The following is a 14,251-nucleotide window of genomic DNA, read 5'->3' on the forward strand; positions in this document are numbered from 1 at the left end:
GTTGGATAGAGGGTGCAACCTTGTCAACTCATGGCATATACTGAACCTAGAGTTAGGACAGTTTAGGATGTATTCTGGAACAAAGTGTGATTTGAATCTGCTTTGAAGACAAGAGAGACATCAAATTCAATACAACTTGACAAACAGTAACCGGGCACCTATTCTGTGCAATGGCTGACAACTCAATGGTAAAATACAGTCCTTGCCCTGAAGGAGACCAAGCGGTAAAGAAATGACCAAAATACAATGTTAGAGGAGAAGTTGAAGAAGACATTATCTAGGGAAATTGAGAGAAGAGATAATGTTTCCTTGGGGCTTAAGAACTGGTCAGGATTTGCTCCATAGTTAAGGCATTGAAGGGCTTTCCAGGTGGAGAAAACAGCCAGAGGGAGGGTAACAAGACATGAAAATGAAAGTGACTTGGGAGGGGTCTTTGTGGTCTGGTGGGTGAGTGCAAAGGACCAATCAAGGGTAGTGGGTTCTGGACCTTGTGGATCGTGTTAACAAGGCAAGGTTTATTTTATCAACATTTGGGTTTGTCAAAGTGTTCTAAACAGTGGAATTACACAATTGAACTTACTAAACATAAGTGAATTTGCACCGCTGGGTAGAGGAAGCCTGGAGGAGGGAGGGAGGCTGGGAGGAATTTGGGCAGGGGAGCAGGGTGAGCAAAAGTATAATTAAATTAATTCCTGCTGAGATATTAATGGTAAATAATGGTTTAAGATAAGAACCCTCTGAGTAAGCTTTTTGTATTTGAGAAGGCTATACCTGGAGGAGGTGTGAATACTAATGGAGAGACATGCCGGCACTTTTGGTTGTCTTTTGTCCAGTTTTCCCACATCCACAGCTGGCCCTTGCTAGCTGGTCTGCCCTGAAAAATGAAATGTAGTTCTATGACCTGGAGGAGAGTTTACAGGCCCCAGAGCACAGGTTGTTCTGTGATTTTGAACTATTGACCAGCATGAGCTCTTTCTGTACTGAAGAGTCCTTCCTCAAATCAAGCCAAATGAGCATTATCTTGCAGGTCTGAAACACTCACTGTTGAGAGCAGAGTCAGTAACTTGGCTTTTCCCCAAGTGATACTCAGCCCTGGGATCAGAACTTATCAGCCTAATTGTTGTTCCTACATGGATTCTTATCGAAGTCTCAGTGTCACATTTTCTCAGCTCTGAGAAAAGTTCTTGTTTTTAGGATCAATAAATATGTTATGAAGTTGTGTGAAGTAAAACAAAATTAAAAAGATATTAAAATTGCTCTCTTTTTCCATTCCTTCATTCTTTCCTACCTACCCTCTTCCTCACAAACCCAGAAAACACACTTTCTTTGCAAGTAAACTCTGTGTTTAGAGAATAACAGAAATGACATATCACATGGTCTGATTTTGTTCTGATTGTGTAGTATTGACATACGGGAAAGAATGTTAGGTCAAAAATAAAAACACCTGGGTTATGTTCTTTTTTTTTCACCAATAGGATTTTTTATTTGTCACCAGTAAAAGTCTGAATTTTAAACAGATTCTTGGACTGGAGGCTCATATCCATCAGCTCACTCAACTTTAGCACCTGTCTCATCCCCAGTAGCTTTTCCAGAACTGCTACCTTCACCATGAAGCTCCATGAGTTTTCCCAGTTTAAACCTGGGCTTCTTCATTATTTTGACTTTTCTAACATAGACATCATGGAGCGGATAAATAGATTGGCAGCCTTTTCTAGGTCTTTTCCAATGCTGTCTGGAATCAATTTATTGACCATTTCTTTCAAGTCCTTTGTCTGCACCTCTTGGGTCATGATTTCCACTATCTTCTTCTGTATTTGGTGGACCTGTTGATACTCAGCATAAGAGGTCTTCCAAATGTGATTGTTGTGTTTTTAAGCAAAACCAGTACAGAATAGATGAAGCAGATAACCATCAGTAGTCTTGACATCAACATGAGCTTCAATCATGGTCTGCATTTTTTGACCATGGAGCACATTTTGTCTCAGGTAAGATCCATGCCATGGAAGTTAGTCAGACAGTTTTTGCCCTGAACATTCTCAGTAATTAGCTTGAATTTTCTAAATGAAACTTTATCATTCTGCTGATCAGCCAGGCTCACTTCAAAAACATGACCCTTGCGACGATCAGATGCAATTTTGGTTCCTTGCCTTCTTGTGACTAGTGTTTTTACAATATTTCTTATATTGAACATAGCTGGTGCTTTCACGTCATACCAATCTTTCTTAGTAAATGGGTCAACCACTTTTTTCTTGTCTCCCTTTTCGCTGCCTTTCATAAGGTGCTTGTTCTTGCCAACTGCCATGGAGCTGCTCAGAGAGCCAAAAGAGTGGGTTATGTTCTTTTCAGAGGCATTAACTAGATGTATAACTTGAGGCAGATTATTTCACTTTTCCGAGCCTTAACTGCTATAATATGAGGGAGTTGGACTGGGCTCTATCTCTCTAATTCCTTATAACTCTAAGAATTGGTGATTCCCTAAGCTATGCAGGAGTGAGGACATATTTTCTCATGAGGTGGAAAAGCTAGAGTGCTGCATTGGAAAAGTCGATTCACCCATGTAATGGGCATTTGTTGATTGCTTCTTTGGTACCATTTTTTTTTCATTTCTCCACCAGCCTTTGGTTTTTTTTCCTTTAGAGACATGTTCTACTTTGCTCAGCTATGCAGCAAACATGGAATGAACACCATTTCTGGCTTAAACCAATGTATCCCATTCCTTGGGTGAGGCAACCGGTTCCAGGATTGGCATCTGGCCGAATTCAGGCCACTGCGAGGGAGAAAATTCCTTTTGCTGGGTGCTCCTGGGAAAGAGGTTTCCTTTTTCTTTTGTGAGAAGTAGGTGAAGAGGTTCTCTTCCAGTGTGGTGGAAGAAGCAAGATTTGGAGTAACTGCTACTATGAGGGAAGCTGAGTAGAGCCCAGAGAATCCCAAAGGAGCCAGAGCCTGGTGACTCTATGGAGCTCTGGAACAAACCATGCTTCAAACAACCTCTGGCCTTTAAAATACTTGTGAGCCAATGAAGGCATAGGTTTAAGCCAACTCGAATTGTTTTTTCTGTTGCTATCAACTCAAAGATTCCTAACTTTTTTGGGGGAGGGAGGGTTCACTAAATATATTTCTGACTAGCAATCTTTTTATCCTTAAGATAAAATTTTGCTTATTCCCATATTTTTATTACAGTCAGCTCCTAAATTATCAACTGCAAAATGTTGACAACAACAAAAATTTTAGAGTCAGTACCTGGTATTCAGAAGTTGCTTTATAAATGTTTGTTAAATGAATAAAAGCAAGTATAAATTAAAAAGAGGAAAGGAAATATTTCCTGGGTGGGTGGTGACGGGAAGGAAAATAGCTATAAAGAACATATTTTTTTTGGGGGTGAAAATGCTAATGAGAAAAGAAATGGGATGATCATAAAGCCAACATTGCTGGGCCACCAGAGGCAATAATTATTCTTTCTCTTCTCTCATGAGATGTTGCCCAATTTTCTTTTTCTTGCAATTTAGAATTCAGGGAGAAAGAAAGACCTAGAGTCACGAAAGAAACTTTGCATCAGTTCAATCAACTGATTAAATTAGCGGGTGTTTATGAGCACCTACAAAGGTCTCTGCCCTCATGAGGTTTACTGTTTAGCAGGGAAGACTGATAAATCAATCAATATTAGTTACAAAACCGGTGAGTGCTATGAGATATGATGAGGAAATATAGGGAGTTTTGAGAACAGAGCAAGGGGTTGTAACACAGACAAGGATAAGCAAAGCCTCTTTGAGGAAATGATGTTTAAGCTGCTAGTTGAGGAGTAAGTAGGTGCCAATCAGATGAAGATGGGGAGGAGAAGGGGAAGTGTGTTCCACGCAATGACCCAATGGCTATAGGAAATTGAGGCAACTGTGAGGACCTGAGAGAAGTCCAGAATGGATGAAGCGAAGATGCGAATGGTGAGATAAAGCCAAGGAGACGACCAGATTTTGCTAGTCTTTACGGGTCAGATGAAGGAGTTTGGGCTTCATTTAAAGGAGTGTGGGAGGTCACTGCAGGGTTTAAGCAGAGGAGCAACATGATCAGATTAGCATTCAACTTGGAGCACATCTGGCACAGGGTCACGAGGTCCCCTCCCTCTAGTTCTGTTTCTTGGTGGGTCTCCATTTTCTCTCTAACTGCTACCTCTTTCCTTTAGAAACACTGGAAAACAGTATGAAATGGGCACTGTTTGTTCTCAGAACTGGTTATAACACTACCTTTGAAGCAATTTGTTTTTCCTGGTAAATCTAATCCTCTCTTTCTTAATTATGGTTTGGGTTTTTAGTATCTCTGACCTCCTATAAATCAGCACTGATTTTCAACTGTTAAATCTTCAAACTGGGATCCAGCAGGGCAAGCGTGGGTTCTACAGGCCTTGTCTGTGACTGGCTTTCCTTTGGCAGACAGCTGCCAATGTGGCTCATGCTCTGGCCCTTTTTTTTGGGGTCTTCTTTTGTGTAGTCAGAGCACAGTTCCACCTAGTTCTTCTCCCAGTGGGATATAGCTACGTATTCTGACCCATAGGTATCTCTCTATCCTCACTCCTTCCAATGGTTCTCCATTAGCCTCCAAAAGTATAGATAAAAGTCTTCAGTCTCCTCTTATATCTGTTGTTTGTACCCCAGGATAAGTGCATTGCTTTGTTTCACTTAAAGAGTTGAGCCTTATTTCTAGGTTTGATTGTGAACTCCTGGATGGTAAGGGTCTCTTACTGCACGTAGAGCTTTGGACGCAGTGAGTACTGGATAACACCAATAGAATGACTGAAAGGGGAAAGACATTACAAAGTTCTGAATCTGGACTGGAAGGGTTATCAGAAACAGTGCTTTGCTGAGAAGAGACTGGCAGCTGGGTGGGAAGATGTGAACATCCGTGGTTGACAATTTGGAGAGTACCTGATTGATTGGTAATCAGAATTATTGCTTTGAAGTATACTCAGGACCCAATTTATTGACTGATAAGGATGCACTTCTCAACAGGGAAGGGTTCTACTCAATAGAGAAGGCTTTCACAGGTCCTTTACTGGACAATTTTTTCCTTGAATGTTCAATATAGTTGAAAGGTCAAACAAGGTTCAAATGAAACCCACATAAAATGCTTAGGAGAATTTTATATGACAGGCAATCAGGCATGTATTGTTGCTATTCTTATATAGGTTGCAATCATTATAGAGAGCGGTATGGCCCGGTGGATGGAGCTATAATCATTCTTCTAGAAAGGCTGTATGTAATTCTTTCACTTATTTGCTGAGCCATTGATTTGTGCAGCAATTATTAGAATATTTAATTGTACCAGATACTAATACTATCCAGTTGGAACAGGTATGTATAAATGTTGCTGAATTTTCTGAGATTCTGGTTTCCTCCTGAAGTATGTCATTCATTCAGGAAATACGAGGTCGGACAATTAAGTTCGCGAACTCATCCTACAAAAGTGCTACATACCTCATTGCTGAATATCACTAAGGTTACCTTCGAAGTACTCCCCTTGGGAAGCTATGCACCAATGCCAGTACCTAGTCCACCCTTCAAAACAATTTTGGAACTCTTTTTCTGGAATGGCCATCAGAACTGTCGACGTTTTACCCTTGATGTCCTGAATGTTACAAAATGTCTTCTTTTCAATATTTCCTTTATCTTCGGGTAAAGAAAGAAGTCATTGGGGGCCAGATCACATGAGTAGGGATGGTGTTCCAATACAATTATTTGTTTACTGGCTAAAAACTCCAGCATAGACAGTGCCTGCCGTGTGAGCTGGTGCATTGTCGTGATGCAAGAACCATGAATTGTTGGTGAAAAGTTCAGGTCGTTTTCATCTAACTTTTCCATGCAGCCCTTTCAGCACTTCCAGATAGTAAAACTGGTTAGCTGTGTGTCCAGTTGGTACAAATTCATAATGAATAGTCCCTCTGATATCAAAAAAGTTTAGCAACATCATTGCAACAAGTTCGCGAACTTAATTGTCAGACGTTGTAGTTAATGAATATTAATTAATGGTGTAGTCTCCTGTTTTCATTTGTGGATCTAGGGCAAGGGGAGATGATATTGGTGGAGTAATATATAGGTTTTTCTGCTTTATCTTGACAAACCGTTATCCACCCTAGCTCTGTTTATTCCCATTTCGTGCTTTCTTTTTCTTTATAGCACATTTCACCATCAGATGTAGTGTATATTTTATATTTTACTAATTTAGTTAGTTATTTTCTGCTTCCCTGCACTAGAGTATGAGCCCTACAAAGGAAGAGTTTTTGTCGATTTTGTTCCATGCTCCTGGCTTCAAATGGTGCCTGGCACATAAGTCCTATAATTATTTATTGAGTGAATCAGCCCTACCTTTGAAAACTCCATCTCACACTCCCGTTTTTCCATCTCTTTCTTAGACTCTTCCCTAGGGCTGAGTTCTCTGGTAGAATATCTGGCTATTTTGATTTCTGTTGCCTTGTTCCATGTTGCTTTGCAGCTTGCACTATCAAGGTATCCAGGTATCTGGAAAGAAGGCAAATGGTGCCTGACCAGTACCTCACTAACCACCTTGAATATTTTGTTTACATGAGAACTATTTGGTTTACTTCAGAATTTGTCAGGAATGATTCTCTTTTGGAAGTAATGTACTCAATGTTTTACTTACGTTTTCTCAATCTTTACAACAAATCTATGAGGTCACTATTAGTATCTAAATCTTGCAGGTGAGAAAATCAAGGTACAGACTGGTTGAGAAAGTTGAAGTTCACACAGGTAATTAGTGTTCATCTCGGACATCAACTGTTGACTTGCTGACTACCAGGCTCATGTATTAACCACTAAGATACCCCTATAGGCTGTTTGGACTTGATATTATGGGCTTCACTTGTATATTTCTATCAATTCTTTGATCTTAAATGAGGAAAATTGATTTGCTTTCATTGATTCTTGAGACCAGAGGTTGTCCTGCCTTGCAGACATTCTTTGTGATAACAAGAACATATTTTAAACAATAAAAGATGGCATTCAGAATTTTATGTTAAGATCACTATAATAGCTTCCAACAGTTTAATAGGTCAGATAGACACAGTTATTGTTAATGCAGTTCATGTTTGTTTCAAATGATGTAAATTTCAAATGATGTAGAACAGTGGTTCTCAAACTTTCATAGGAAGAAGACCTTGTAAAAATTCAAAATTTGAGCCTAAATCCCAGGGATTCTGGTTCAGCTGATTTGGGGAATCTGTTTTTAACAAGCTTACCTCGATGATTTTGATGTCAATAGTCTTGACCACAGTTTAAGAAACATTAATATGGAAACATTAGGAAAAATACAGAATCAAGGAAGTCTTATATGTAGCCCTAAAAAGGGGCTAATCTATAATACCAACCTCAAGAGCCTTCGCATGTCCCAAACAGGCTTCAGATCTCTATTTGCACTTGAATTTGATAGGTGTCCGGAGAATATGGTAAAGAGAGTTTAGAATGTTGATCAGTCCTCAAGATAAGGAGATTATAATTCTCCAGTAAGGTGTTGCGCAAGACTGGGTGTGTGTGCATGTGTGTGCTTGTGTGTGTGTATTGATGTGTGGCATGGGGTGTTGTGTAGGGAGAGATTAAGATACGTTAACTATATCTCTGGAACAGTAATTTTATTTTTAATTAAACTTACTGGGTGACAATGGTTAGTAAAATTATATAGGTTTCAAGTTTAAAATTCTATAATACATCACCTACATAAAATATTGTGTGCTCACCACCTAGAGTCAGTTCTTCTTTCATTACCATATATTTGACCCCTTTTAACCCTTTCTACTCTCCCCTCTCCCCGCTTACCCTCTGGTAACCACTGAACTGTTATCTGTGTCTGTGAGTTTTTTTTTCTTTGTTTGTCTTGTTTCTTTGTTGCTTTCAGTTTTATGTCCCACGTATACGTGAAGTCATATTGTTCTTGAAATTTTTTGTCTGACTTATTTTGCTTGGCATGATAATGTCAAGATCCATCCGTGTTGTTGCAAATGGCAGTATTTCATCTTTATTTATGGCAGAGTAATATTCCATTGTGTATCTATATCACATTTTCTTTATCCAATCATCTATCGAAGGACATTGGCTGTTTCTATGCCTTGGCCATCGTGAGTAATGCTGCAATGAACATTGGAGCACATATATCGTGACGGATAAATGTTTTCAGAATTTTTTGGGTATATACCCAGGAAAAGGATTGCTGAGTCATATGTTAATTCTATTATTAATTTTTTGAGGAAACTCCACGCTGCCTTCCATAGTGGCTGTGCCAATCTGCATTCCCACCAAAAGTGTATGAGGGTTCCTTTTTCTCCACAGCTTCTCCAACACTTGTCTCACCACTATTTGTCTCCACTAATAGCCTCTCCACTATTTGTTTTGTTCAGGATGCCACTCTAACTGGTGTGAGGTGATATCTCATTATGGTTTTAATTTTCATTTCCCCAATAGCTAGTGAAGTTGAGCATTTTTCATATATCTGTTGGCCATTTGTGTGTCGTCTTGGGAGAAGTTTCTGTTCATGTCTTCTGCCCATTTTTTTAAATTGGATTGTTTGTCTTTTTCTTGTTGAGTTGTGTTAGTTCCTTACATATTTTGGATATTAGCCCCTTATCAGAGGCATTGTTTGCAAATATCTTCTCCCATTCAGTTGGTTGCCTCTTTATTTTGTCGATGGTTTCTTTTGCTGTGCAGAAGCTTCTTAGTTTGATATAGTCCCATTCACTTATTTTAGTTTTTACTTCCCTTGCTTATAGGGTCAAATTCTTAAAATCCTCTTTGAATCCAAGGTCCATAAGTTTAGTACCTATGTATTCTTCTATGCAGTTTATTGTTTCAAGTCATGTTTAGGTCTTTGATCCATTTTGAGTTAATTTTCATAAATGGAGACAAAAAGCAGTCTAATTTCATTCTTTTGCACGTGGCTTTCCATTTTCCCAGCACCATTTATTGAAGAGGCTTCTTTTCTCCATTGTATGTTTTTGGCTGCTTTGTTGAAAATTATTTGTCCATATTTATGTGGGTTTATATCTGGGTTCTCAATTCTATTCCATTAGTCTGTGTGTCTGTTTTTCTGCCAGTGCCATACTGTTTTGATTATTGTTGCCCTGTAGTACAAACTGAAGTCAAGGAGTGTGATATCTCCAGCATTATTCTCTCTTCTTAGGATTGCTTTGGCTATTCGGGGTCTTTTGTGGTTCCAAACAAATCTGATGATTTTTTGTTCTATTTCTTTAAAAAATGCCATTGGGATTTTGATGGGGATTGCATTAAATCTGTATATTGCTTTGGGTAATATGGCCATTTTAACTATGATGATTCTTCCAATCATGATCACAGAACATGTTTCCATTTCTTTATGTTTTCTTCAATTTCTTTTAAAAATATCGTAGTTTTCAGTGTATATCCTTCACATCCTTGGTTAAGTTTATTCCTAGGTATTTTATTCTTTTTGTTGCAATTGCAAAAGAAATTGTTTTTTTCATTTCTTTTTCTGAAATTTATCGTTAGTATGTAGGAATGCAATGGATTTTTGTACATTGATTTTGTAGCCAGCAACTTTACTGTATTCGTTTATTATTTCTAATAGCTTTTTGGTGGAGTCTTTAAGGTTTTCTATATAAAGAATCATGTCATCTGCAAAAAATGACAATTTAACTTCATTCCCAATTTGGATGTCTTTTATTTCTTTCTCTTGCCTGATTGCTCTGACGAGGACTTCCATAACTACTATGTTGAATAACAGTGTTGATAGGGGACAACGCTTTCTTGTTCCTGAAATTAGAACAAAAGGCTTCAGTTTTTCACCATTAATTATAATGTTAACTGAGGGTTGTCATATATGGCCTGTATTAAGTTAAAGTATTTTCCTTGTATACCTATTTTATGAAGTATTTTAATCATAAATGTGTATTGTATCTGTCAAATGCTTTCTCTGCATCTATTGACATAATCATATGATTTTTATCTTTTATTTTGTTTATGTGGTGTATTACATTGATCGATTTGCATATGTTGACCCACCCTTGTGCCCCTAGGATGGACCCCACTTGATCATGATGTATACTCTTTTATTTTTATTTTTTTATATATAATCTTTTTGATGCATTGTTGTATTCAATTTGCTGGAATTTTGTTTAGGATTTTTGCATCTGTATTCATTAGAGATATTGGTCTGTAATTTTCTTTTTGTGTGTTATCCTTACCAGGTATTGGTATCAGGATAATGTTAGCCTCATAAAATGATTAGGAAGTATTGCCTCTTCTTTAATTTTTTGGAACAGTTTAAGGAGGATAGGTGTTAGATCCTCTTTGAATTTTTGTTAGAATTTACTAGTGAAGCCATCTGGTCCTGGACTTTTGGTTTTGGGAAGGTTTTGGATGACTGATTCAATTTCCTTAGTGATCCGTCTATTTAGATTTTACATTTCTTCATGATTCAGTCAAGGAAGGCTATATGTTTCTAAGAACTTGTCCATTTCTTCTAGCTTATTGATTTTGGTGGCATATCGTCCTTCATAGTATTCTTGGATGATCCTTTGTATTTCTGTGATACCTGTGGTAACTTCTCCACTTTCATTTCTAATTTTGTTTATTTGTGTCTTTTCTCTTTTTATCTTAGTGAATCTAGTCAAGGGTTTGTAAATTTTATTAATCTTATCAAAGAACCAGCTCTTTGTTGCATTAATTTTTTTCTATTGTCTTTTTTTGTGGTTCTCTATTTCATTTAGTTCTGCTCTGATTTTTATTATTTCCTTCTTTCTGCTGACTTTTGGTTTCATTTGTTCTTCTTTCTCTAGTTCTTTAAGGTGTAGTATTAGGTTGTTTATCTGGGATTTTTCTTCTTTCTTCAGATAGACCTGTAATGATATAAATTGCCCTCTTATTACTGCTTTTGCTGCATCCCAATAATTTTGATAGGATGTGTTTTCATTCTCATTTGTTTCTATGTATCTTTTGATCTCTCCTCTTATTTCTTCTTTGTCTCAATTGTTCTTTAAAAGCATGTTGTTTAATCTCCCCTTGTTTGTGGTTTTACCTGGACCAGTAATTTGTAATCAGTGGCAAGGGACGTTTTGAACAGGTTATTTGAGCTGCCACGCAAATATTTTCTGCCTTAGCCCAGAAGATAGCTTTTATCAAGTTATCTGGAATATAGTCCTGCTGAAAACTAAAAAGGTGAATCTACCCTTTATGGGAAATTTATTTTAAAAATGGAGAGAGCAAGGTCACAGTTAGAAGTCTGAAAAAGAGATGCAACAATAGTGGAAAGAGAATCCTCTCATATAGTTGTGAGAGCAACAGGATCAACCCAGGACACTGGTGGGACAACATGGAGAGCTGCAGAGGGCTGTGGTGAAGGGAATTCATGTTATTGCGGCATCATCAGCAAGACTGGGCAGCATCAGCAGGGGCTACTGAATAGTGTAGGCCATGACTCGGCTACTTCAGTAGGAGAAAGGTGAGGCATTGGATCCCTAACCATTCCTCTTGGTGGTGGCTTCGAGCCCTGTTCAAGTCAGGCTCTTAATAATAATAACTAGCACTTAGTATAGTCTTTACTTTGGCTTCGTCCTTATGTAAGTCTTTTGTATTCATTACTCTGAGGTTAAATTGTTTATCCTAGTTGACCTAGTAAGTTCAGATGTGGAAACTGAACCCAGGCAAACTTCAGAGTCAGTAGGCACAACTGCTGTACTACATGGCTTCTCCCACATGCCTTAGTGCCAGGTAGTCTTTCCTGTTCCAGATGTACAGGTTATGTTGGTGAGACCCTGGTCAGCTGCTCCTCAAGCACATGCTGTTATTAATTGGTAGTGTAAGTGGAGGAGATCACTACGGACCACTACTTGGAAAATGACTCTAAGAGAACTCTCTGGCCCATGCCAGACACATAGACATTATTTAAGACATGTTTACTTGGATGAAGAATGAAAGAATCTTGCTTATAATGGTTTGAGGACATTGTCTTTGAGTACCGTGCACTTGAACAACTCATTCTAATGACAAAAGCCAGACACCGTTTATGGTCATAAACAGAACTGTTTAATGCAGGCTGGTAAAATGAAGCATTTCATATCACAGCCAGGAAAATGATGTTTCTCAAAAAATAAAACAAAACAATGTTTTATTGAAGAACCAAAAAAGTCCAGACCCCTCATATTCTCCTACTCCTCAGCTCAGCCAGGGTCTGATTTGAAAAGAAGATCGGCAGTCCTCTGATTGGCTTATTTTAGTACATTAATAGTATACAATGAGCCACTTACATTATGCTTCTGCCCTTGAAGAACTTATGTTCCATTGAAGGGAAACAAAAGCTGTTTACTTACTTTCCCTGAATCTTAGAGTTTTCCTACTGATTGCTTTTCTTTTTGCTAAAGAAAATAAGATATAAAAGTAGGAGCTGATCCATGAGGCTTGGGAAAGTGGTGTGCTTTTTGAAAGTTAAGCCAACATCTCAGAAGATCAGAGAATGAGCTGTTACCTGAATGATGGTTGTAGCAGTGCAGGTCCATGCAGCCCTCCCCTCCACTCTCTTGCCTCTGGCAGTATTCTCACACGGAGGATACTTCCATCTCTCTGTCCTTTATGAGCCACGCATCCCCAGTTTTTACACTGGGATCCATAGGGAAGACAGCTGTAGTGTGTCTATTTGAAAGACAAGAAAACAGCATAGTTAAATGAAAGAGATTTAGATTGCCTCGAGACTATGATTGGAGTAATTGCAGTTCTCAGTATACGAGTAGAACGCAGATCTGGGTACAAATATCAGGATTAAAGAAAGTATTGTCTGTCATCAAAATTGGTTTTTAAAAAGATGTTAGAAAACAAAACAAATTTGTAACAAGACAAATAATTATATGCTGGCTTCATCAAGAGAATGAATTATTAAGTCTGCATAATGTTAGTTACTGTTTCAAGTGGTTTCTTGCCATTTTGGCCTTCAATTGACCTTGCTATTTTCCATTGAGGGGCATCTGACTGTCTCCAGCACAGCCCTGAGTCTAAGCAAAAGCCTGTGGATTGACCACCTGCTGTTCCTGCTATCCTTGGGAATGGACATACTGGCGAAGTGGGGGAAGTGGGGGAGATTCTCCTGAATGCGTCATTTGTTGGAACATCTCCAATTTGTGGCTTCTAATCATGAAAAAAACCTTAGAAGAGGTTGTAGAGAATGAGAGTGTGAGCATGTGATGGGAAACAACTCACACAGGTGGTGTTGCTGGTTTTATCATCTCTACCCTTCAGTCTGAAAACAGGAACTATTTATCAGGATTTGATGATTCATGTTGCTGATGATATCTGGTCGTGCTGCAAGCATGGGAAGAGTTTCTAAGTGTGTGATAACTTAGTCTTTTTCCTTTTTCAGATGTTCTTTCCTTTTATACCTTGAAAAAAAACAAAACAAAACTGGAAAACAAGTGAGAGGAAAACAAATCTTTGTAGGCTCTCCATGTGCTCAGCGATACCATATTGTAAATAATACTCTTAGTGGTGCTGAGCTTCTAATGAGAATGGAGAAAAGAAGAAATAAATCCCCACCCAGTAAGGCCCTGTTGCACAGAGTAACAGAAAGTGGCTAAGGACTCAAACAGTAGCTGCTCTTTTTATTTCAGAAAACTTTGATAAAACTACTGATTTTATAAAAAAGACAATCTGAACAGCAAACAAGAAATACAGCTGGAGCTATTTCCTATCTATCTAGTAAAGGAAACATCAGACGTCTACTCTGGCTGCACCCACCAGGGCGGAGCAGTGACCTGGTCAGATGCACACCACCATGGTGATACCGGTAGGTGCAGTGGGAATGGGAGAAGGAGCTTGACTCTGCTGCTGCAGAAAGAGAAAGCTTCAAAGAGCAAATATTAAGCTTCTTCTAGTCATCTCTGTGCTGAGCTAGTTGCTGATAGGTTGCTGGGTTGTTTTTTAATGTAACAGCTGACAATGAGTACCTTTGAGATGGGGCTCAGGGAAGATAGATTGGAAGGAAGGATGGATTTGATCACTGTGTGAGGCAGCCAGAGAAGCATTAAAATGTCACCGTCTTGGGGAAGTGGTTACTTACAAGGAGGGCTTCTTCCTGTAGACCTCGTCTTCCTTTTTTTTCTTTTTTTTTTTTTTTTTTTTGCTTTTTATTGTAAGAAATCCAATTACTGTCCTGGGCTCTAAGTGTGACCTGCAATTCCTGCAGCTACTTTCCTCTGGCCTTGCTCAGTATAATTTTAGACTCAAAGGAAAAGAGA

At 38.5% G+C, this 14,251-nt stretch overlaps 1 pseudogene; it reads right to left on the reverse strand.

The window, feature by feature from the left end:
• Positions 1-1,509: 1,509 nt before the first annotated feature.
• LOC117027543 (40S ribosomal protein S3a-like) lies at positions 1,510-2,302 on the reverse strand (annotated as a pseudogene).
• Between the last annotated feature and the right edge of the window lie 11,949 nt (positions 2,303-14,251).

This window comes from Rhinolophus ferrumequinum, chromosome 9 (genome assembly GCF_004115265.2).
Source record: "Rhinolophus ferrumequinum isolate MPI-CBG mRhiFer1 chromosome 9, mRhiFer1_v1.p, whole genome shotgun sequence".
NCBI classification, from domain to species: Eukaryota; Metazoa; Chordata; class Mammalia; order Chiroptera; family Rhinolophidae; genus Rhinolophus; species Rhinolophus ferrumequinum.